We start from the raw sequence: 20,814 nt of genomic DNA, 5'->3' as shown, positions 1-20,814 counted from the left end.
TGGGCTACTGGACTCTTTTAGAATATTTTGCTGAGTTTACACACCTATAATATTCAATAACGGAACTTAGAAAAAATGGGGTATACCTATGAATGTCCATTTTGTATGTGTGTATCCAAAGTAGTTGGGATAGATATATAGTTGCATTCTCTTAATGAATAGAATGAATTGTTCTAATGGTGTTTGTAAATAGGATCTCAAGGCCGCATCTTGTACAGCAATTAACCACTAAGAAGAATATATGCAGTGTAATATTTGTTGAAACTGTACTTCTGATTTGATTTGAAACTGTCTCATTGCTATCTGTTTATCAATAAAACTTTGAAAAAAAAAAAGACAAGCCAGTAAATGAGGCGTGCATGGGGCTTGTGTTCCCAGAAGCTGAGATTTAACGTATGTAAGGACAACAGAAACAAGACTAATTTGGGGGTAAATATGGCCTTTTTCGTTAAATTCTGCGGGTGTCTGGGTGGAGACAGCACCATTTCCCGCTGGGGAGTCTGCTCAGCCGTAATAAACCGAGTAGTGTTAGCTACAGTAGATGGAGCGCTGGGTGGCCGGCACGGAGGGAGGAGATTTGCATCAAGGACCCCGTGAAAAGGGGCGTTTTGCTCTATTTGACGCCGGGCTGAGGCTTACAGGGAAGCCACTCGCTCAGCTCCGAGCAGAAGCAGCAGGCCCAAGTCAGAGCCTCGAGAGGGCGCCGGCCTTTTCTCTCTCGCGGGCCTCACTTCTCCCGGCATCGTGGACAGGTGACGCGTGACGCTGCAGAAACACCTGCTTTTCTCACACTGTCCCGGGTCTCTCCCTCTTCGTCTATCTCCCTCTCCTTGTTTATTTGTTTACTCCGCGGGCCAGCACAGCGGGAACACGGCCTGCAGGCAGGACAAGGACATTCCGAAACTGAAAGTTATGCTCTATCCAGTCCAACCGGAAGCAAACGCTGTGGATTAGGGAACAGTGCGACACCTGGGATGCTGGGCATCGCGGGGGGATCGGCCGGGCTTCGAGAGGCCGCTGTGAGCTCTGGTTGGCGGGCCCTGTCTCGTGAGCCTGAGTGCGTGCGTGTGCGTGCGTGCATGCATATGGGCTTGCACACTCACCCTGCCCCTCCTCCCCGCTGGGACTGGGTCCTCCTGGTCCCCCGTGACCTCTGTGCCGGGGCTGTGCCTGCCCCAGAATGACTGTGGCCCACGCTGTCCTTGGTTTTCACAGAGGATCAGAGTTGGCCTTGCCTGCTGACCCAGCGTGAGTAACCTCTCTGATCTCTGATCATCGGTGAATTGAAAGTGAGAGGTCAAGACTTCATGAAGGTGTCTTCGAACCCAGGCTTCTTGGGACAAAGTCCTGTGTACCTCAGGCTCCGAGCCCGCCCCGTGCCTGTGCTGGGTAATGATGCAACGGGCCTGTGGCTCTGTGCTTCCGGACCTGCCACCATATCCTGGTCAGCTTCTCCAAGTACAGTGGGGTCAGCTCCACAGTACCTGACCTCAGTACTGTGGACACAATACCTGACCTCAGGACCTACCGGAGAGAGTGTGATTAAGCTTAGGCTTCCAGGCTAGATTAACTACTGCAACATTTTATTCCTTTAATTATTATTATTATTTTTTTTTTACTAGAAAGAAATGTTTAATATCATCTTTAACATATTAAAGAACAAAAACAATTCAGTAAGGATCCTTTCACTCCTTTAATTATTATTGATGTTGTTTTTCCTGTCTATAAATGTATAGCATATATGTATGTATATTTATATATACATTCCCATACTCACATACATGTATGTATATTTAACATATATCACACACATATATGTGTATACACATTTTTTTGAATAATTTCTTTTTGGTCTTTCTGAGACAGGGTCTCACTATGTAGTTCAGGCTGATCTTGAACTCACAGGGGCTCTTCTGGCTCAGCCTCCTGAGTGCTGGGATTTCAGGCATGTGCCACCATATTCAGCTTTTCTGAATAATTTAAAAGTGAATTACAGGGGCTGGGGAGATGGCTCAGTAGAATAAGCGCTTCCCTGGCAAGCGCAAGGGCCTGAGTTCAATCCCTGGTTCTGCAAAAAAAAAAAAAAAAAAAAAAAAAAGTGAATTCCATACTATTTCAGTCATTTTCCTCAGCGTGGAACAACATATTTGGTACCCATAACTTAAAAGTTTATTTTGGCCCATGCTTAAGAAGTTGCAGTCCTGGCATGGTTGGCATCAGGTGGAAGGACCAGGCAGAGGAGACCTGATCAGCTCAGGTGGCAGGGGAGCTGGGGAGGGAGGGAGACGCGCCCTTCCAGGTCACACCCCGGTGCCCGCCTCTTCTGATCTGACTCCACCTCCTCATAGCTAGTCGGCTAGAGCCGCCCACTATCTAATCTTCCGAACGCTCTGGCTATGAGTGCATGAAGCTCTCGGAATTTCCACATATAAGCCACAACACACACCTTATAGCTTTCCCCTCAGTACTACATTGTATTAAATGCTTAACCACAGCACCAGGAGTACTCAGTACTACAGGAAGAAAGGCTCTTGCATGACAGTGCAGCTGTTGATCTCGTGCATTCACGCTGATATATTTTATCCAATCCACGCTCTATCACAGCAGCAACTTCAGGCTACAGTTTGCTGAGCCCGGCCCCATCTGTCTAAGCAGTTAGCGTCACTGCTCACAAACTAGATATTCCATCACAAGAAATGCCTCAGCCCTCCTTTATGGTGTCCCCTCCTGTACAGAATCCAGGCTGGGGTCGACTTGGTTGCAGTTGTCGGTTTCTCTAGCTTCCCTTCATCTGGAACATTTCCACAGTGTCTCTTTTTCCTCCATGACATTGATCTCTTGGAAGGACACATGCCCTCCCTCTACTTCTATTTTTAAATCAGGACATTCCTCATCCTACATCTCTCTGGTGCATCCTCGTGACAGGTTGCGGCTGTGCCCTTGGCCACTATGCCCCGTGGCTGGGTTGTGTTGGGTGGGGTCTCCATTTCTGCCAAGCCAGGAGCTCTGGCAGCTGGTGGTCCTCTTGCTCACCTCCTGGCCTGGCACCTGAGCGGGAGTCAGGGAAACCAACAGGGCAGCCACAGCCACCAGCAGCAGGAAATCCTGGCCATTGCCCTGCATAAATGGACCAAATGGAAAACTGGGCAGGTGGAGGCATAATTAGAAATCCTAGGCAACAGAACTGAGCAGGGCAGTAGCCTTCCAAGGTTTAGGCCAGCTGCACAACACTGTGATGAAATGTCTGACTTGTGACCAGTGATGCTCGCTGGCTATAGCTACATGGGGTTGGACTCTCTCAGCTACTTTGTACTCATTGCTGGGACAAGATACCTGAGACCCAGAAAAAGGAAGGAAAGGTTTATTTAGCTCACAGTTAGCGGAGGCTTCAGGCCACACTCAGCTGGCTCCCATGCAGAGTAGCACAAGTGGAGAACAGGAGATGGCGCAGCAGCCGTGGCATGTGTCAGGCCTCTCTTCTTTCCTTCCATGCTGACTGTGAAGGCCGGAGCTCCTCGGAGAAAGGTATGTGCAGAATCTTGCCTCAGTCCCTTTATACACACTTTTTGTGCTGAGCACTCTAGGGCAGGCTCTCCATGCCCCAGGCTGAGCCCATCCAGCCAAGCTGCCAACCCCTGAAGTTGACACAATGCAGCAACCACCACAATCTACCCCTTGTCAACTATCCATATTTCTTTATACCAGTTTCCAGGTACAAAGACATGGTTATTAACATTTTGCAACTTAGACATTATAATACAGCTTTAACAATCCTTAAGAATCACTGTTAAGTCTATCAACCTTATGCTACATGAGAAACATCACATTTTGCCCTGGCCCTCCAAAGATTCATGTACACCCCTTTATACAAAAGGCACTTAGTCTATCTGCAAGAGTTGCGAAAGTCCTAACAGTTCCAGCATTGCTGAAAAATCCAAGTCCCAAGTCTCCTCCAAGATCTAAGGAAAACTCTTAGCTGCGAGCCCTTGTACAATTGGAAAGCTAAACACTGGAACCTTCAAAGGCACAAGATAAACATCACCATTCCAAAAGGTACGCAGACCAGGATACCAAGCATTGGGACCAAAGCAAGTCCCCAATCCAGAAAGGCAAACCTTAAGTCCTGTAGTTCCGTGTGGAACATCGGAAGAAGCCTGTAATGAGCTGTTAGCTCCAAAAGCCTTACTGGGCTCCACCCTTACAGCACTTCTGCTGGGAGTTCCCATGGCTTTTCTCTGGGGCTGGCTTTGCTCTCTCCTTGTCTCCTCAGACAATCTATGTTCCTGGCTTTTCCAAACTTCTGGGGTTTCCACTGAATAAGCTTCTCACTCACAGCTTTACACACTCCCTCCCAGGGGCACACTGCCTGGCCTTCAAGGCTTTCTGAAATCTAACTGGAAGCCTTCTTGACCTCATAACTCCTGCATTCTGCAAATGCGTAAAACCAATGCCGTGTGGATAATGCCAAGGTCTGCTGCCTCCGGAGCAGTAGCCAGGCTTCCTTCTCTCTTGGCTTAGAGGTTGAGTGCCTGGATCTCTGGGACTCTGGCCCTGAATCTAAGGAACCAATTCTCTATGTCACCACCATTCTGGTACCTGGTGTGGCCGCAGCCTCCATTCTGGAACATGGGGTTCTGTGGCTTTCTCCTCAAAGCAAAGACACTTACCCTTGTGGTTCTCAGGCTGCAAAGGGTGAGAACCTACCACCTCCTACTATGCCCTTCTGACATATTTTCTATCCTTCTTTCTTCCTGAGCAATGGAGAGCTCAGCTTTATCTTTGCAGTCCACAGCCTTCCTTTCTGGCCAAGATCACAACATTTTAGATCATCCTGATGGGCGTTTTGCTCTTAATTCTTAACATAAATCTGACTAAATGCCCCCAATAATAGCCATGCCACTGTTTCAACATTTGAATACTTTGAAATGTCCTTTTTTTCAGATTAACCAGTCTACTGCACTTAATCTCAGTCTCAGGTAAAGTCTCTGGACATGAGCAAAATGCAGACAAACTTTCTGCCAATCCATAATACAAATCATTCAGAGTCCAGCAACCAATACAGTCCTTCATCCCAGTAGAAACCCTCCCAGTTTGATCTTTACAGGCAGGATTTCTATCAGCATTCTCATCATCTGAGCTCTGACCAGCATCTCCTATGCAGAACCACTGAAGGCATTCCAGCTCTTTGCTAGTAGATCACATCTCCAAATCTGTCTCATCTCTTCCCATAAGCCATTCTCAAAAGCGCAATCCCCATTGTGAGGTGTAGTCACAGACATGAGTAAAAAGTAGCTGAGACAAAAGACAAATAAGAAATTACATAAGACAGCTGTGAAAAATGGTGCCAGAGGAGCCTTGTTTGTCCAGAGACACTCCTGAGAATAATCCAGATACTTCATTTGATTTCACACCAGAAAACTAAGAGGATAGAAGCAATTGTAAAAGACTATCCCGAAGGGAATAAGGCAGCAGCGGCGATTCCAGCCCTGGACTTGGTCCAAAGGCAGAATGGCTGGCTGCCCATCTTTGCTATGAATGAGATTGCAGAAGCTGTACAAGTATCTCTAATGAGAATATATGAAGTAGTGACTTTTTGTACAATGTACAACCGGAAGCCAGTTGGGAAGCACCACATTCAGGTCTGCACTGTGACACCCTGTGTAATCCGAGACTGACAGCATCTTGGAGGCCATTCAGAAAAAGCTGGGAATAAAGGTTGGGGAGAGTACATCTGACAAAGTTTTCACTCTTATACTGGTGGAATGTTTAGGGGCCAGTGTAAATGCACCAATGGTTCAAATAAATGACAACTACTATGAGGCCCTGACACCTAAGGATATTGACGAAATTATTGATGAGCAGAAAGCTGGGAAAATCCCCAAACCTGGACCAAGGAGTGGACACTTCTGTTGTGGGCCAGTGGGAGATCTTACCTCACTGACGGAACCACCTAAAGGACCTGGGTTTGGTGTGCAAGCAGGCCTTTAATTTATATTCTGTTGTAAATATGTCACTGGAGAAATAAAGTGTGAACCATCACAGGCTCTGTCAACGTTAGCCTGAAGTTGCTGTGACTGCGTCATCACACACGAGGGAAATGAATCCTCAAGAGGTGCTGACTTGCAAGCGTCGAGCTGGAGTTGCGCTCGCTCGAAAGCTGTGTGCATACTTTGGAGCTCTCTGGGGAACAGTGTTTTGCATATGAAGTTCTCAAGCTGTGGTCTGAGGCTAGTGGGCTGTAAATAAGCCTGTGAAGCCACGGGACTGTCCATGGAGTTACTAACTCCTTTGGCTTCTTTCTTTAACTTTCACTTCAGACAACCCCACTAATAGGTCTTGGAGGCAAATCCTTTGTTACTTGCAGAAGGGCTGAGATAGAGCAGGAGCCAGTAGGTGCCAGGAACGAGCCAGTGCTGGGCTGCTGGGAGCAGGGCCCTAACAGAAAGTTCTAGAGAATGCTGGGGTCCAGATCTCCTGAGTCTGTGATCCTCAGGCTCCCTGAGCAGCACACTTCCGGCCCCTTGTGTGCCCTCAGCCTACAACTATTTCTCTTCCTCTTTTCAAAATTCCACTTATTGTTTTCTACATTAAGTTGTACTTTTAAAGGGAGATTTGGTAAAGAGAATTGAGTGTCCAATATTTGGTAGTTTTAGCTATTGATAACGTTACTCCACTAATTATTTATTTGAAACTATGTTGGCATTATTTGTGTTTCCTTCCAGTTGCCCTTGTTTTCAGGCTATTCTTCCCCTGCCTGACATTAATGATTAAAATTATATAAAACCAACTCCTGGAAATCCCATTGCACCGTTGTCTGTGCTTGGTGCTACGCCTCTAGGATCCTGTGCAGGCTTCCAGCCCTTCCTTTGTATGCTTACAACTTTTGGTCCCACAATCACACTTTAGGATATGACTGGAGATCCCGTTGGCTCTGGTAGGCCTCATTTGCATGCATTTGCATTGTAGTTTCCCTTTCTAATGGGGTTTGGCTGCCATGTTTGTTCTAAGTCAAATCCTTCCTGTCCAGGCGTGAGGGCAGAGACTCATAGTGACTGGAAAGAAGTGTCGTGAGTCACCACTCTTGACCACTCCCCAGCTTCTAGGAAAACAATGCAAAACCACCTTGGCTCTTTCTGTCATTACTGCCACCAGTTCTGTCCACTTGAAGCCCCCCAAGAGTGCAGTCCTCATCAACAATGCGGCCCAACTCTCCCCAGGCACTTGGCCCGGCTGCACACAAGGATCTCGCCCATCTATATTATGCCTACAATGGGCTCTGCCTGTGTGGGGCACTTTCCCAAGAGTCCTGTCCTTACTTATAAGTTAGCCGGGTGTACAGGATACTGTGCTCATCCCTCAATAAACATGTTGGCTAGAAGCTCCTGCTTTCCAATTCTGAGTCCTGTCTGCGGACCTCCCTGCACATCGGCTCACGGAGGGTCCAACAGTGCAGGGCGGCCCCTGGCCAGGCTGACCCTGACTTTCTGCTAACAGTGGCAGGAGCCAACGTACTTGTCTTCATTTCTTATTTACAGCCATCCTGGTTTCGGGAGATGCATTCTTCCTACCTCAGCTCAAGATGTAATGACCTTGAGCAAATGTGTTGTGCTGGAGGAGGGTCCCAGAAGAGGGACGGCACAAGGAAGGGGAGGTGCAGAGGGCTGGACCCCCACAGTGAAGTCAGAGACCCGACTCTCAGGAGCGCGAAGGTCAGACTGGGCTGGCTCCAGAGTGAGGCTGTGTCTGTGATGCAGGCACTTCCTTTGGACTTAAGAGCTGCCTCTGGGTCCTCCAGAGAATATTAGGGTGTGCGGCTCTAGATGCGTGTGCACGAATTATGACTCCAGTTGTGTTTCTCTTCCTCAAAAGGTAAGCTGAAATTGTAATTATTATTTATTTTGCCCCATTCCGCGGTCTCTGGACTGCCGTTTCATCATAAGTAGAACAATAATAGAAAAATTTCAGCCACGATAATGGTGATTACCTTTCTCCTTGAGGTACAGAGGGGACAAAAGGAGACCACGAGCTCAAAGGTGCTTCACAAGCCTACAAGAACTATCATTGTACTGGTGTGGTGCTGAATGTCTGCCATTATCGCTGCTGCCCAGATGTTTGGGGGGGGCAGCCAGCTGACTTGGTCACCATGTGGGTGTCACCTTCTTGTGCTGAAGAGTTTATGTTAGGTTGGTGACCGCCTTGGACAGAGTAATAGACACAGCCTTGTGATTCTCTCTTCTTTTTGGGGGGAGACAGCTAATGCATAATCAGAACCAACTGCACGCCTGGTGTTTTACATTGTCACCGTATGTAATTAAAATAAAAACCTTATTATTAATCTAGTCATTATTATTTTTTAAAATTAACTCCTTAGAGGTAAACTGTTGACACGATGTCCTAAATACACTAGTGGGTCTTTCCACTAAAAGGCACTTTTCTAAATAACTACCATGCAGTCTTCCAAATGAAAAGATCAGCACTGATAGATTTCCACCGGAGCTTCAGGCCCGTGACTCAGCAGCACCAAGGGTGCCACCGGGACAACTTGGGTTTGGTCGTCCTGTCCTCTCCATGTGGAGCAGCAGGTGCCACATTTCTTTGTTTCGTGTGACCCAGGAAGGTGTCTAGATGGTGACCTTCCACTGCAGGCGGACCTGGGCCTGCCCAGTGGGCCCGGCGGCCAAACCTGAGCCACGTGCTTCTCCCAGGGATCCCCAGAAATGATGTTCCACCTGATGCCTCATGTGACACTTACTTCTTTGCTATTAACTTCGAGCTGGCTTCTGTCATAGTTCTCCGGCCTACAGCCTACACTGTCTTTCCCATTGTCATTAATACATATTTTGTGAGGAAATATCCTGGCCTTATGTCAATACGCTGATCCTCAGTGAGCCTCCACTCATCAGCCTTAGCAGTCATTGATGACTTCCTTTCCAATGGCCACCAAAGAACGGCTTCCTGTTCTCATTGTCCCGCCCGCGTTTATTGGTGTTCCCTGGAAGTGCCCTTCCTTCTCACCCACTTCTTCCTGCATTTGCATCTTTCGGGTACCATCGGGTTTCATTTTATCCAGTGGGCTGCCAACTGTCATTACTTACTTCAAAGTTCAAATTTTTCCAGTTTGGCCGGTGGCACTCTTCAAGCTGGCCCCTGGGGCCTTCGACACGTCCACGTGCTTACTTTCTGACGTGAGACTTTCCAGACCCGTTCATCTATACCCTTAAGGTCGCACAGATTCTTGTTTCATTCAGTGGCTGTAACCTAACCCGCCACCATCATTTTCCTACAGTAACTGCTGCTTTACCTCTAGTCTCTCTTCTCTCACTTGCGTCCTAAACTTTCGCCAGAACAGTCTTCTGAAATCTTAGCACAGCTATTCTCACTGTCTTTTGACCAAGTTGGCAGCGCTGAAGGAGCCGGAAAGGTCCCAAGCTTCCTGCCCGGCACTCCGGACTCCGCCCACCCTCCCCTGCTCCCGGGCCGTCCAGTTGCGTAAGACTCCGCGTGTGCGCCCCTCGTGGGTGTTCTGAGCCCCTGTTCCCGCTGCCTTCCTGCTCTCCTGTTCCCCTGCCTTCTGTGCTTATCGAGAATGACATTATATCAGCCACTAAAGTAGACCCTGAGAACACAGCAGTGACTGAACGGAGCCCTGTCACGGTGGAGCTTGTCCCGGAGAGAGAAGGAATCCCACCATGGATATAATCCAGCTGATCGTGAGTGCTGGGAGAAGGAACACGGTGGGGCGAAGGGACTGAGCAGTGACGTGCAGCCAGGCCGAGTCTGTCTCCCCTGTGTGCGCGCCACTTCCCACAGGACACCTCTGCAAGCGTCACTTCCCACAGCGCACGTCCTTCCTTGTCGCTATTCGAGCTTGACCGGCAAGATTTTTCCCTCCTGGCGTCTTGGTGTTTGCTCCGACCTCGGGCTCGTTTCTTCCTCTGAGCACATATGTTGGAGCGTGTTACAGTGAAGCGACACAGCGCGACGCTCGGCACTAGGCACGGCCTGGGTTTCAGGGCGGGGTGGGCGTCCTCCTCCTGCTCCTGCCCTTCTGTATCCTCTTAGCCCGCTCCACCCAGGAGACCCTGTCAGTTTGGCCGAAAGCATAAAGCAGGGACTGAGATGAATTTGACAGAGGCGGAGAGCCTGGCTTCCCGGAGGCGGTGCGGGGAGCACTAGGCCTCGTTGGAGCCCCTGCTGGGGTCGTGCCGCCCGCAGCTTCTAGAAGTCTGGGGCGTCCTTCCTGCTGAGGGTTTTATTTTGCCAGTTTCAGGCACAGCGGATGACTGCCTGGTTTCCATCCTAAGCCAATGTCACCTGCTCTTGATAGTGATTTTATTCCCCAGTGAGGTTTCAAAACGCTTATTTTTCATGTGTATATGTGGGATCATTGTGTCAGCGTTTGGAAGAAGCAAGGAAAGGGCCGGAATATAGCTCGAGGAAAAAAAAAAAGAGGACAGATTTGTTAACGACAGCAATCTCCCTCTCCTTCCTTTCTTTTTTATTTTATTTATTTATTTATTTTTTTTTTTTCTTTTTCTTTCTTCCTCCCTCAATCTAAGCAGGCCTGGGCCTCACCTACCCAGCAGCCCTGCTCCTGCACACCGCTGCGGACCCCGCGGCCTCGCAGCCCGGCCCGGACAAATTGCATCCGCGGTGCTGTAGGTGGCGCTGCGTGCTCGGTGCATCGTGGTCCTCGCGTCTCAAGCTTTTAGTTCCGAGAAGGGATGGAGCGTGGCATCCTTTTAGTTAAATGTGATCTATCTGTTCAGCTTCTGTGGAGCAAGTCTGAGACACAGATTAGCTGGCTGCTGACCCTGAACGGAAGGTCAGCCGTTCTGCGCTTTCTGCAGCCTTCCCGCGGGCTGGCTGGGGGGGGGGGGTCACTCCTGGATGCCCCGAGGTGTTTCTTGGAATCTTTGCCTGGGAGTCTTTTCTGCGTTTTGTACCTAGAAGCAGAAGCAACGTTAGGGACACCTTCTAGACCCAGGGGTGCGGGAGCTGGGTTGAGCGGAGCCCAGCCCCCGCAGGCGCAAGGTGGACAGCGCTCGATTCTACTCTCAGCGTGGCCCTTTAACATGGTCTTTCAGGAAGCGTCATTGTCCCACCTGACCCCGAGTCCCAGGGTCCCCTCCTTTGTTAGGCATCAGTGTGAGCATCAGGGTGCTGCTCCGTGACTGTGCCTCGCAGGTCACCCAGCAGGGGAAAACTGGGTGCTGGGCTCGTCTTTGTCAGCCCAGAGGCAAGATCTCAAGTTCCTTAATTAAAGTTGCAGGTTTCAAGTTCCCTAAAATGAATTTGTTTTAGTTTTACAGAATGTGTACACGCAGGAGCCAGAGAATTACAGAGCCTCTTAGAACTGTGGGCTAGGTGACCTCCTAGTATATTTTAATTCTAGTTCCCCTAAACACATTTACCGAAGGCGTGCCCAGCTTCGAGTGTCTCTTAGATTTCTGTGCGCTGAAGCGAATGAGATGACACTTCCTATCACATTTCTATAATGAAGTTATTAAAGTTGAATTTGATTATTTTTATTTTTTCCTGTTTATTGTTTTCCTAGAACGTATTTTTTTACCTTTTGGCCAGTAGATGGCGCTGTGGCTTTCCCTAGGTTGACACGCTAGGTTGGTGCCTGCCAGTGCGGAAGGTTAATTCACTTCTGCCCTGGCTGTAGGGAAATCTTAGCTGTTCCCTTGGGTCCCACAAGGTGACAAGAATTCTGATGAGGGTTCACTCGCGACCCCATCTCCAGGCCTGGCCTCCGTCTCTGGGTCTTCGAGAACCTTAGGCTGTCTGTACGTGTGCTGCCTGTTAGAGAAGTTAGGGAGTGGCTAAGTCAGGGGCTCGGGTGGGGATCTATCTGCACTGTTGGTGACAGATTCCTCCTGGACTCCCGGGCAGGGTTGGCCAGGGTGCGTCCTCAGTGTGACGTGTAGCCTGCTGCTCCACAGAGTGCTGTCTGCACCATCCACTCACTGCCCCGGGCTGTGGTTGCGCTCGATGCAGGCGGATGTGGCGACAGGTCACTTCCGGTGCTTCGGTCCACACAGTCTCTGCGAGTGAGGGCCCTTTGCTGTGTCCCTCCTCACTTCCCTTCCTTCCCACCCTTCGCATAACTCTAGGGGTGGGGAAACCTTGCGTGCCCAACCACATAGCTTCCTAAATCTCCTACTTTTACTCTTTGAGGTCGAGATTGCTAGCGCTCACCCACACCTTTGCCTTCCTAGTGCACTTGAAGACAAAGCTTTCTAGAAACTATTACAGGTGGGTGACTTGTTTTAGCCAATAGTTGGAATGGGAGTGGAGCTTCTGGAGTCCAGGCTGCATTAGACTGAGTTGTGTCCTTCCACTAATTTGTGTGTAGGTGTTAGCCTCCGATGTCACCATACTTGGAGGGAGGACTTTCAGAGAGGTGGTAAGGTCAAGTGAAGGTTATAATGGCGGGGCCTTGCAATAGATTTCTAACTGGTGGCCAATGTGTTACATCCAGCTGAACTGAACTAGTGTGGTGCTGGGTGTGGGAGGCCCCCTGGAGGGCTGTTGCCGGCAACATAAAAGGCAGAACAGGAAAAGCTGTCGGTATGCTGTTAGGGATGCTGTTTGGAGAAGCTGGAGGAGCTGTTGGGAGCTGCTGGTTCTCTTGGGCTGTTCTGCTGGGGCACCTTGTCATGCTGGCTTTCCTGGTGAACTCAGCCATTCTTATTGGAGGAGGAGCTTGGGACCTTTGTTGTCGTTGAGAATGGCTCCAGTTCACTTTGGAGGAGCTGTGGTCTTCACCTTGAGCGTTGTTTCCTGGCTCCCGAGGGGAAGATGGTGCACTGCTCAGCCTTGTGGAGAGGCTCATTGTGTTGGCTTTCCTGATGGGAACTCAGATTTCTTCATTGCTGGAGGAGCTTGAGACCTCACTGTTGCTGAGGACAGTTGTGGTACCTTTGGGGGAGCTCTGGTGCTTACTGTGAGCATTGTTTCCTGGCTCCAGTTCAGGTCTGTCAGCCTGTTAATGCAGATCCTTCACCCCACTGGGGTAGACTTTCTAGCTTGCACCACTGACCTTTGGGCCTTTCCAGCATCGATCCATGAAGTGGGCCTGCGTGTGATTTTGTTGTGGGCTCTATCTAGGCCTCCAGTTGGACTTGTGGGAGGCATTGTTATGAACACTAAGATTTCAGCTGGACTCATGCAGGGTTTTAGGATCCAGGCCCTCAGCTGGATTCTTTGGTGTATAGTGTGTGGCCAGATTTCTTGCACTTTTTGTATGTGATTCTTCAGGTGATTCCTTATAAAATATTGTAAAATGTGTCCTATATTATATTGTTCCCCTTCTTGTTCCCCTTACAAAAGCCCTAAACCATGACAGGCCTTCATCCAATATGTCTGACATCCTTCTAGAAGAGGTCACAACACTAGGAACATGAACATATAGAGAAAAAGCCAACGGGGAGGTCTCAGGAGAAACCCAGACTGCTGGTACCTTGGTCTTCCAGTCCCCAGAACCGTGAGAAATGAAATTCATTCTTTGAGCCACATGGTCTCAGCATTTGTTATGCCAGCCCAGCAGGCTGATACACACGAGGACGAATGTAGACGTGAACACTTTCTGCTTTATAGACCTTCCATGGATACGTTCCACATGTTGTTGCTATGAGATGGGGTTGAAAGGCCAAATACCTTTCATTGCGACAAGCTTTCGGCCACTGGTAGTTCTGCTCCAATTTTTGCTGTGGCATAGCCTGGCTTTAATCAGGCAGAATGATTAACCTGGACCCTGCCTTTAGAAATCAGAAACTGAGCCCCTGACCATTTGGTTCTAAAGTTGCATGGGATGAATCCACCTACGGGCCATGGATGCCCCTGGCCTAGGTGGGTACAGTGGGTGACTGGGGTCATCAAGTGAGAAGGGCTGGTCAGCGGATCACAACAGGATGCTGCTGCATGCAGATGTGGCCCCCAGGGACCACAGAAGCTTTCCTCTCGTGTTCAGAGTGAGCTGTCTGGATCTCAGCCATCTGCTGACATGTTGGAGGTGGCAAAAGACGAGATGAATATCTGGCTTTCCTCTCTTTGATGACATTGCTGTACTTTATGTAAGGCTCTGTGTGAGATTTAACTTAAATAAGGAGTTCTGATGCCGAGGAAAGTTTAAAAATTTCACCACTGCTTCCACAGCCAAAGAAATACAGATTTAATGACTATATGAAGTTCTCAGAGCATGAAGTTTTGCTTGATTCAGCCAGATTCTGTATTGATGGGGTTAAGAGGTCACATGTGTCACTCAGCCCCATTGCCTTGATCTTCCAGGTGGCTTGAAAAAAATCTCTTGACTCAGGGAAATAGATTTGCGCAGAGTGCAAGAGTCTTTGCAGTCATTCATGCATTCATTATGTTTCAGAACAGACTTTGTGCAAGATACCAGTAGCATACAATGATGTAAAACCATAACCTGAAAGAGCACACAGGTGTTTTCAATGTTGGTACTTCCTGCCCTTTGCAGACATTACTAATTGATTACAGAAACCATTACCCTAGAGCCCAGGCAGTCTCACAGTTCTTTCCAGTACAGAACTCTAGGCAGCCCCTTTTCACTGCATAAGGTCAGAGTATGTGAAATCAATAATGACTTGGTTTGTTTATCTACTTCTGGGAATGCTGTATTTCAGAGTTGTGATAAAGTTGGTAACTAAGTGGTCAGTAGTTATTGAAGTCTATAGTGGACAAGCTGACCACATTTTCCAAATTTGGCGTAGAAATATTTTCCTTATAAAGATCTTAATAGGATTGAGTGTTTGGACTGAGTGGACCATGGCCAGAACAGACAGCACTTTAAAGTGATGAAACCACTGAGGACTTGCCAGAGGTGTGACCAACAGAGGTAAGAACAGGGCCAGGGGCATCAAAGAGGGATAGGGAAACATGGGATCTCCTCCAATTAAGAGGGCATTCTCATCATCTGTCTTCATGGCCAAGAGGAGGAAACAGTCTTAGGAGATCCTGAGCTGAGCTGGATTTGTAGAAGAGGAGGAGAAGGCCCTTTATGGGGCAGGCTTAGGCCAAGGAGCACAGCTGTTGGCTGATGGAGCCTGGGAGGGAGCCAGGGCACAAGCTCCTGATCTCTCTCTCTCTCTCTCTCTCTCTCTCTCTCTCTCTCTCTCTCTCTCTCTTTTCATATTTTTTAGGGAAGGGTTTACAGGGTGTTCAGGGATCTCACTACTAGATCAGACTCGTAGTGATCCACCTGTTTACAGCCTTCCAAGAGCTGGGATTACAGGTGCTTGCCACCATGCCCAGTCTCATTTGCCACCTCAGCACACCCCAGTGGGGGGGGGCAGGACCAGCACCACAGGCATGGGGAATCCAACCCCCAGCCCCTGTACCTGCTTGCAGGCACTGCTGAGCTATTTGGCCAGCCCTCCTTTTCTGCCATTGTTTTTTTTTTTTTTTTTTTTTTTTTTTTGTGTGTGTGTGTGTGTGGGGGGGGGTGAGCAGCTCAGCCTGCCCTGGGGGGTGAGGCGCTGGTGTGGCATGTGGTGCTGGGGATCGAACTGCGGTCTCTGTGCTTGCCTAAGCTTGCCTAAGAAGGCGTTTTAGACTGCTGAGCTATCTTGCTGGCCCCTGCCATTGGGTTTTCAGGTGCCTTTCGGTGCTTCCTGAAAGAATTATGTTCCTATTCATTAAGCTCTGTAGTTGAGTGAGATAGTCAGAGTGGAAGGGTCTCAGAGGTACAGCCGCTCAACTCAGGCTCCAGGCTGCTGAGAAGGTAGAAGAGCGGTTCTTGTGGGTGAAGAGATGGATCTGTACTAGCTCTGGGGAGCAGGACCTTGCCGGGGGTGTTTACGGCTCCAGCCTCTGGACCATGCTGGGCACTGCAGCTACTCTGTGCCTGTGTGCGGAATGAATGAATACAGATCCCAACAAGTAAGTTTTATAACAAAATGTCCTCTTCAGGATTTAGGAATTATTGAGGTTGAGGCTAAGGAACTGTTAGGCATGGGCTTTGTCCTCCAGAAGTTGGCACTGAGCATCAGGAACACTTTAATTTGACGCTCCTCATCCTCCTAGGGTTCGTTCAAGGACCCAGTGGGAGACAGTTGATAAAGGACTCCATGTTGGGATATAGCTCAGCGTCACAGCATCTGCCTGGCCGGCGCAAGGTCCTGAGTCTGATTCCTAGTACAAGAGCTTCCACTGAGTCTCAGTTGTCTATCATTGTATCAGACCCAGACTTGGTGAGTTAAAACTCACTTTATGGGTCATGCTGCGGAGGAACGGCTGTTGATCTCTAGTGGGTGCACGCCCGGGTTTTCCTGGGGCTCCAATATTCTGCTGCTGTCCGGTGTAGAGGAAGCCATGGCGCTCTGAGTCACCCGAAACACGAAAATTAATGCTGAGGATAAGGCCGCGGTCAGTATGGCAGGCGCAAAGCATGTGCCCTTGGCCGCTGCTGCAGCCTCCAAGCCAGGTCTGATGCCGAGAACAGCTCTCGGACACATCGGTAACAAAGTCAGTGAGCAGCTGCAAGCCAGGGTGCCCCTGAAAAAGGAAGCACGAACGTTGGCGACTGGAAAAGTTGCTGCTAAAAAACTACAGAAACCTCTGGAAAAAGTGCCTGTGTGTGTGCCAGAGCCTGAGCTTGTTCCTGTTAAGGATGAAAAACTTTCTCCTGAACCCGTTTTGGTTGATACTCCCTCTCCAAGCCCCATGGAGACCTCTGGGTGTGCCCCTGCTGAAGAAGATCTGTGTCAGGCTTTCTCTGGTGTCATTCTGGCTGTGAGTGATGTGGATGCAGAAGATGGAGCAGATCCAAACCTCTGTAGTGAATACGTGAAAGATATCTATGCTTATCTCAGACAGCTTGAGGAAGAGCAGGCAGTCAGACCAAAATACCTACTGGGTCAAGAAATCACTGGAAGCATGAGAGCCATCCCAATTGACTGGCTAGTACAGGTTCAGATGAAATTCAGGTTACTGCAGGAGACCATGCACATGACTGTGTCCATTATTGACCGGTTCATGCAGAATAATTGTGTGCCTAAGAAGATGCCGCAGCTGGTCGGAGTCACTGCCATGTTCATCGCAAGCAAATACGAAGAAATGTACCCTCCAGAAACTGGGGACTTTGCCTACGTGACTAACAACACTTACGCTAAGCACCAGATCAGACAGATGGAGATGAAGATCCTAAGAGTTTAAACTTCGGGCTGGGTCACCCGCTCCCCCTGCACTTTCTTCGTAGAGCGTGGAAGATTGGAGAGGTCAATGTTGAGCAACATACATTGGCCAAACACCTGATGGAGCTGTCTATGTTGGACTATGGTACGGTGCACTTTCCTCCTTCTCAAATTGCAGCAGGAGCTTTTTGCTTAGCACAGAAAATTCTTGATAATGGTGAATGGACACCAACTCTGCAGCATCACCTGCTGTACACCGAAGAGTCTCTTTTTCCTGTAATGCAGCACCTGGCTAAGAATATAGTAGTGGTCAGTCGTGGGCTTACAAAGCACATGGCCATCAAGAACAAATACGCCACCTCAAAGCATGCTAACATCAGCACGGTAGCACAGCTGAATTGTGCATTAGTTGAAGATTTGGCCAAGGCTGTGGCAAAGGTGTAACTGGTAAACTTGAATATTCTATCTGCAAATAAAATTGGCACCTTGTGCCACTTGTACATACTATTCTGCATTAATAGACTTTAATAGAAATTGTGGGCCTTTTTATTTTTTATACCTTAAAAACAACAACAACAAAAACAACTCACTTTATGTTGCTTGCAACCCTGTGGGTCAGGAATTCAGGAAGAACTCACCTGGGTGTTAGCCGAGAGGGCTTCTTCAGGTGTGTGGCTGGCACTGTGGGTGCCTGGCCTCACGTTTTCTACCTGGCTGTCACCCCAGGGCCTCTCCCTGTGTCACAGTGTGTTGACCTCAGGGTCGCAGCGCTTTGTAGAAGCAGCACCCAGGACAGTGAAGGGCCGTGGTAGAACAAGCTTGGTCACGATTGCTGCATGTTATTGGTCAGGCGATAGCAGGCCAGCCTGGATTCCACCAGGTGGAGACCCAGGCTCTGGCTACCTCCTGACAGTGGAGTAGTTGCTCTCTTTGCAGCAAAGCAGGTCGGATGGAAGCTACCTACTGTTGCCTCTGACTTTGGAAAATCCAGTGCATTCAGATAGTCCTGTATTTCGCTTGTTAGATGCTGCAGTGCTTTCCCGGGCTGTCTCTTGGTTTGCTGCTGGGCATGGGGTGTGTGCCAGTCACCGAGCACACAGATGATGAAATGAAGTAGGGGGAGCAAAAGGATCTTGCCTGTGGTCATGCAGGAAGCTGACCTTGGATCTGAGGGGACTTAGGACACTTAAAAGTACCTGTGACAACACAAAGCAGAATAAAATAAGAGAGTTAGAGGACCGCAGCTGAGAGAGCAGCAGGATGAAGAGGGGTGTGAGGTTAGCACCCCTTTAGCTCTCGCCCACCTTGGCGAGGTCTCCTGGGGCCTGGCTGTTCCTTCAAAGTGCAGATGTCTGTGGTGGACTCGGGAGGGAACGGGAGCCATGCAGGAGGAGGAGAAGGGACAGTGGGAGGGTTCTTACCTCTGATGCCAAGCTTGGCAAAATGTCCCTCCCATGGGTTTTGAAAAAAGTATACTAGCAACATCTTCAAGGATGCTTGTCAGTTGATCTCGCTGAGCCTTTTCCTTTAATGTGCTGAAATGTAGGTGGAGGCTGGGCACAGCCCTGAAGTGGAAGACGCCCTTCAGATGGGAATTTAGCAAGCCAGCAGCGAGGTAACGAGATGCCAGGAGACCTGTGCTTCCATGACCCTCTGTGTGCTGGGCACACGAGGAGGCACTGGTTTTGGACAGGAAGGTCTTCAAGTCTCCTTCTAAGGCTGGGGGAGCCCTCACCCCAGGAGATGTGGGGTCGGAGGGAGAACCCTGAGAGAGAAGCCTCCCAGGCTCTGCTGGAGGAAGTGACGTTTCTCTCTGTCTTGCTAGCCATTGCTAATCCAATTCAGTTAAAAAAAAAAAAGTAGGAGAAGAAAGGAAGGACAGAAAAGGCAAGCAAAATGAAAAGTACAGTAGAAGAGAATATTAAAAATAAAATTTTGAGGGCCAGTGATGTAGCTCAGTGGCACAGCCCCTGCCTGGCAAGCACAAGGTCCTGAGTTTGAGTCCTAATACCAAGGAGTGGGAGGAAAGAAAAGAAAAAACTTTGAGACTTGGTAAGGGAAGGTTAAAGGAAAAAGAGTACAATAAATATTATAACGACAGAGTAAAGACTCAATGGAGAAAAAGAAGTTAGATGTAAAATAAGAATGAGAGATAAAATAATTAAGTTGCAAGATAAAAGAAGTAGAAGAGTAGAATTGCTAAAAGAAAATGGGAGGGAAAGAAAATCAAGCTAAAATCAGATTAAACTTAAAGAATAAAAATTAGGGAGTTATAAGTCAAATTTAAGAGCAAAATACAAATTATGCATTAAAAAGTAATGACAAGATAAGATTTATGATACAAGAGAAAATAATATAAGCTAACAAGGTAAAAGGTTAAATACATCAAAGTGAAAGAGAAAAAAGATTAAGAGGATAACAGACTGAAACCCACAGGAAAAAAAGTGTTAAAACATAAAAGTAGATGGGTTTGAAGCTGAAGTATAAGATTAAGGAATTAAGAATGCTTTTTTTGAGTGTTAATACTTTGACAAAGAGGATTAGGAGGAAGATATTTAAAAAGGAAAATGAAGCTTCAATTTGGAGGGTTAGGTAATAAAAAAATCAGGAAAGGAAAGAAAAATTTAAATCATCACAAGTCAGCACAGTAACATTTCTAACAATAAGAGCTAAATCAAAAGCTGTGTAGAAAACCCAGACTAGTTCTCTGGCCGACAGATACACAACAGTGACAAAACCCGGCATCTGCCTAACACCAACTCCGGTGTGGGGTGGGGCCCGCACCCTGCGGAGTTCCAGGTCTTGATGGCAGCATGCAGACGTGGGCTACCCTTTCCCTTTTGCCTAGCAGCTTTCATTCTCTGCTGCTCACAGCTTTGTTGTGGAGTGATTATCTAGCTGTTGTTCTAGCAGAGAGCTGAGGTTGGAGTTGGGCACTGCAGTGGTCAGCTGAACAACGCAAACATCTTAGGTAGAAGCCATGTGGGAAAGGAACTGAAGCACAGAGATGGGAGGGAGAGATGCCAGGAGGCAGGGAAAGGTTGGGGTGCGGATGGATGAAGGAGAAAGCTCTTCCACATGAAACAGGAGTTGAGGTCATCTGTGACAGCTCGAATAGAGCCAAGGGTGAGTGCGGCCGGATGCAGCACGCTGGGGTGCAGCTGAGCCCAACACTTCACTTCAGCGTGGCTGAGCAGTCTGACTTTGCCTGGTGCTGCCAGGAAACTTCCCCCACCAGGCCCAATTCTCTGACAAAGCGGGGTCCTCTGGGAAGATGGTTAGGAGCAGTCCAACTCCTGGGCATTAGTCCAGGCAGAGCTCAGGGGATGGACCCTTAGGGTCTGGCTAGGCCATCGAAGGCTGGCTGAGGAGAGAGAGGGATGGAATGTTAGTGTGGGGAAGAGAAAACTCAGTGAAGGAAAGCGGGGTGGGGACCGAGGGCTGCAGCCCTGGTCAGATGGAATTTCAAAGCAAGAGCCACGGCCCTGATGTTTCGGTAAAACAGGTCACGTGAGGATGTCCAAAAAGGTGTTGGGGGTATTGAGAGTTCATTTATTTGTCATTTTAGGGACCTAGCTTGACATCACCACAGCCCTCTTGGTTATACCCACCATATTTCCTGCCAGGTGACCCTGGTACACTTCCCAGACAC

At 48.6% G+C, this 20,814-nt stretch overlaps 2 pseudogenes; both read left to right on the top strand.

The window, feature by feature from the left end:
- LOC101569500 overlaps positions 1-5,988 on the top strand; it is an 18,054-nt pseudogene extending 12,066 nt beyond the window's left edge.
- Positions 5,989-16,341: 10,353 nt separating this feature from the next.
- On the top strand, positions 16,342-17,606 carry LOC101582229 (annotated as a pseudogene).
- The last annotated feature ends 3,208 nt before the right edge of the window (positions 17,607-20,814 follow it).

Source organism: Octodon degus, unplaced genomic scaffold (genome assembly GCF_000260255.1).
Source record: "Octodon degus isolate 3935 unplaced genomic scaffold, OctDeg1.0 scaffold00105, whole genome shotgun sequence".
Taxonomy (NCBI): domain Eukaryota; kingdom Metazoa; phylum Chordata; class Mammalia; order Rodentia; family Octodontidae; genus Octodon; species Octodon degus.
This window is presented reverse-complemented; position numbering and strand designations above follow the sequence as displayed.